This window comes from Adiantum capillus-veneris, chromosome 28 (assembly GCF_014529385.1).
Source record: "Adiantum capillus-veneris isolate H3 chromosome 28, ASM1452938v2, whole genome shotgun sequence".
Classification (NCBI taxonomy): Eukaryota; Viridiplantae; Streptophyta; class Polypodiopsida; order Polypodiales; family Pteridaceae; genus Adiantum; species Adiantum capillus-veneris.
Window position 1 is genome coordinate 116,353,240 of NC_140958.1, and position 4,714 is coordinate 116,357,953.

The window sequence follows — 4,714 nt, forward strand, 5'->3', positions numbered from 1 at the left end:
TTTGAAGGAGGATTTGAGGTGGCAAGCTTCACAGAAATTATATAAGAAAGCAAAGTGCTAATATGGGCACTCGGGTGCAAGCATCACTCGGAGGATTGGTCTAGGACTGCTTGTGCCTTGTTGTCAGCAGATGGAATGCCTAGGATGGGGGAAAATCTTGGCCATCGGTAAATAAAATATCTCAGAATGACAAGAGTATGGACCTTGTGTATCAAGGATGTGGAGGCGGGGTGGTAGGGGTGGCTGCCCTGATAGCCGTTGTAATTATGATCCCTAGATGTTGTCATGGCTCAACATGAGCATGACAAAACCTTGTAACTTTTTGGGCTGCTCAACATAATCCACTCACAATTGTGAGTTTTGCAAAAAATAAAAATAAAAAAAATTGTGAGGTAGCCATAAGTCCATCAACTCAATCGGCCTCAAAGTTTGAGTCTTTCTTATCCATTTCCAAATCAATCTTTTGTCTCTCTCTCTCTCTCTCTCTCTCTCTCTCTCTCTCTCTCTCTCTCTCTCTCTCTCTCTCTCTCTCTACCTTTTAAAGGTGGCGTGCCAAATTCCAATGTCAATTACCTTTGCAATAATAACACAAGTTCATCAAGTGAGTTTGACAAAATCTACATGAGATTTTGATGAGTTGGGAGCTCAAATCTCAATTATTTTGCACAATCTTGCTCAAATCTCTCTCTCTCTCTCTCTCTCTCTCTCTCTCTCTCTCTCTGACTTTAGTTTAAGCGTATACTTCATTTAGCACTGCAGTGTTTGCCTACTGTCTTCCTTAATAGTGATGTCAACGATTGATTATAGCAAAGACTAACATGTTGTTGAGTTTGTCTGATAAGGCTTGGTTGAGATGAAATCATTCAAGAAGATGCAAAAGGAGCGTTGGGCTTAGAGCTGGGTTGCACCCAGGGGCAGCAGGGGGAAGGTGCAGGCAAGGCTTAAAACTCAACAACATGGTCACACCAGGGAAAGAACCTTGGGGCTCATCGCTTAAGTGAAAATCCAGCTGAAAAGCAATCCTCCTGGTGACTCGTCATTGGCTTCATGCTGCAGTGAAATGTGCTACGCAAATTCTTTCCGGAAAGATAGCTTAACACCCTCCAAATTGAGAGGATTAGTGCAGTGCTTGCAGTACTTTGAGAACCATGGCAATATGCTATATCAAGCGAATAAGATCATGCCTTCTCCTTGCTACCCCTGGGTGCGACTCGGCTCTTATGTGGGCACAATTCATTAGATAGCTCGAGCTGCAACTTCTTCGGGGACCACTTCAATATAGGCTAACCTACCTCACAAACTCTTCCACCCAAAAACTCTCGGTGTGTGTGTTCACTTGCTCTCCCTCACATAGATCAAATCATGAATGTAGCAATAATAACCATGTACAAATATGTTCTTAACGCATACCTATAATTTTCATCATCATATTTATTGAAAGCTATTTCTTTCATAGGACTTTTCATTGAGTCTTATATAAATTTATATGGAAACATTTAACCGGACCAGATACCTTGATGCAAGATTAACCACATCAAACAACTGTGTTTACTTGGTAATGGATAAGCCCAGATACACTTAAACCTGTAAGACCACTGCTTTGGGTTCCATGAGACTCCCCATTTGAATGTTGAGTTTAACAAAGAGATCTTGATGCTCGTGCATGTATGTGCATGCGTGCGTACACACACACACACACACACACACATAGCCACCTCTTTCCACCAAGAACAAAGCGAGAGAATCTCTTGGAGATTCCCCTATGGGGCCCAAAATACTTTTGAAATAACAAGAAATTCATTGTAAACTTTTTGAATAAATATATCCTCATTATCATAAATACATCCAACTTTCATGATTTGGGCTAGAGTGTCCAAAACCTCGTCCAAATTGGCTTGTGCTTTCTACTTTTAAATGCTGAAAAGACAAGGGTGCCAACGTTCTCCCCTCTCTCTCTCTCTCTCTCTCTCTCTCTCGTGCTCGAAGTCCTAAAAGCTCAGCTTCACATGTTAAGCGTAAAAGATTTTCCCTTACACAAGTCTTGTATGTGGGTCACAAAAGCGTCGGAGTATCTTTTACAATTTTCGACGGTTATTTCATTGCGTATTCCGATGCTCATTTCATAGGTTATTTCGACGCATAGTATACCGGTCTTTATACCGATGTTACGAAATCGACATCTTTTTTGAAGACTATTTCAATGCTTTTTAATTTTAAAACTAACTTTATTTCGTCGATATCTGTGTCGATTTTTGCACGCTGTGCCGTAGTGCACGCTCACGCGTGCGCATGCGCACACACACACAGAACCAAACCCCCTTTCCACTAAGAACAAAGTGAGAGAATCTCTTGGAGATTCCCCTACGGGGCCCAAAATACTTTGTGAAGTAACAAGAAATCCATTGAATAAATATATCCTCATTAAGATGAGAAGAAAAGGACAAGAAGAAGGAGGACAAACAAAGCCCCTGCCCTGTGCTCGCTTGGGTTAGCTTCAGTTGGGTGGGGGACCCCGTCGTGAGGGCTATCTGGAGAATCATGGCGGGCTCGCGGTTGGAGCTGCGGTTGTTGCCATAGTAGCTGGCGCTGGAGAGGGATCTTTGGTGTTCGAGACAGGGCAGGCCACGGGAGGGGGTTTGCCGGCTGTCTCCTCCTTCTCCGGCACTGTTTGGGTGCGCAGTCGATGTCTTATTTTTCTCTCTAGGGAAGACCTTCTCTCCCTCTTCCCATGGGGAAGGCAACGAAGGTCAGATCTTGTGTGTAGCTGGTTTGCATGGAGTACTGTGGCGACTTCAAGGTGTGGTTCCGAGCTGTTGTTGCCGTGAGATGAGGCTCTGACGATGGTGCGAGTGGTGGTTTTCTTATGGGGTTGGCTTTTCCTGCACGGGCTGACTGTGGTACTCTATTCTCAGGTTGGTGATGTTGTTTCTTGTGGTGTTGCCTCATTTTGGAACCTACATGTGTGTTGTTTTATGAACGATTTGTAGGTTCAATTATATCAGATTCTCGAGGCATGCTTCACCTGTTGGGCATGGTGGCACCTTAGGTCTACTTGTATAGGTTGTCTGGCTTGTATCTTTGAATGGACTATTTTCGGTGGTGGCCTTGGCTCGGTTTGGTGCTTTTGTAGTAGGTTTCTTTTTTTCTAATATAATTCCACTCTCTCCATGAGAGAGTTTTGCTATAAAAAAAAAAGATAAATACATCCAACTTTCATGATTTGGGATAGTGTCCAAAAACGTGTCCAAATAGGCTTTTGCAATCTACTTTTAAACGGTGAATGGTGAAAAGACAAGGGTGCCAACGTAATCCTCTCTCTCTCTCTCTCTCTCTCTCTCTCTCTCTCTCTCCCCTATAAAAGCTCAGCTTCACATGTCAAGTGTAAAAGATTTTCCCTTACACTAGTCCGACAAAAGTGCCTCATGCCAAATTTTAGTATTTGAGCATGACTTTTGCATTTGATGTGAAATCTTCACAAAAATTCTTCAAGGCACGTTTTTATATGCAAACTTGCAATGTTCGCAAAAAGTGTGCCTCAGCTTAGTCTTGAGCCGGTTGCAAAATAAAAGCAATCGGTTGAGAGGGAGGGCAAGAAGGAGAAAATTCCGCTTAAAATACATGGAAAAAATAGTATAATTTTGCAAAAATACGGGCTAGTATTGTAAACTTTCCGGTTTAGATTTGTCTTTGAGGGATTTTTGAATATTTGTGAAAATAATTTGTCTTGAACACTAATGCAAACAATTTTTTGAGATTCTTGTTTGGATTAAAAGGTCCACAAATTAAAAAATTGAGTTTTTCAACAATACCAATTTTGCATATTGTTGCTTTTTTTTTTTGTCTAATTTGGATGACTCTCATCTCAACAGCCTTTATCCCATAAATATAGAAGTTTGTTAGGTCTATCACATGCCTAAGTCGGTATTTTTCAAAAAAGTTTTAGCATGCCTCAATCCTCTCTCTCTCTCTCTCTCTCTCTCTCTCTCTCTCTCTCCCTCCTTGTTTTACAATTTTTATGAGTATGTACTATGTTTCAAGCATGTTTTTTTGAAAGGCTTTTTGGCCTTTAGAAGGCCATAGGAGAGTGGGTGGAGAATTGGTGCACTTTTTGGACCGTTGATTAAGAATCACAGATTGACGACACATGTCAAGTGAGCTTGTTTTATAATGTATATGGCTCTTTCCATCATTGTAACTTGGTCCCTTGTTTTAATGCTCAATTGACTTCTTGGTTATATAAAAGGTTATATTATATCTTTTAAATGTAAATGGGCCTTTTCATCATTGTAATTTGATCCCTTTATTTAATGTTCACTTAACTTTTTTTTCTTTTTTAAATCTTTGTTTAGTTTATAAGTTTTACAAAGGTTATATTTTCCTTCTATAACGTTAGTGTCTCTTTTCATCATTGTAATTTGGTCCTTCTATTAAGTGCTCACTTGACTTTAAAAAAAATAAAAATTGTTTAGTTTATAAATGGATCTCTTCATTTAAGGATCTAATGACTTTCTTGTCAACTTTTTCATTAAAAACATACTTTTGTCTTTGTAAATTTTCATTTCATTTACAAACAATTTCTAACTAAAACTAATAAATTATCTTTAAATGAAAGATTTCTTTTTTAACTTTTGGTTTTGATATGCAAATGTCACCTTATTACTTTAGTGCATATATTATTATTAGGAATTAGCTTTAGAAGTTTTTCACAACTAAG

General features: G+C 39.6%; 1 long non-coding RNA gene across 1 annotated transcript; it reads left to right on the forward strand.

Annotated features, from left to right (window-relative positions):
- The first annotated feature begins 2,436 nt into the window (after positions 1 to 2,436).
- On the forward strand, positions 2,437 to 3,221 carry LOC147421149 (uncharacterized). Its single transcript, XR_015186992.1, has 2 exons — positions 2,437 to 2,912; positions 2,988 to 3,221. It is a non-coding gene; the product is annotated as an uncharacterized LOC147421149 (long non-coding RNA).
- Positions 3,222 to 4,714: the final 1,493 nt, after the last annotated feature.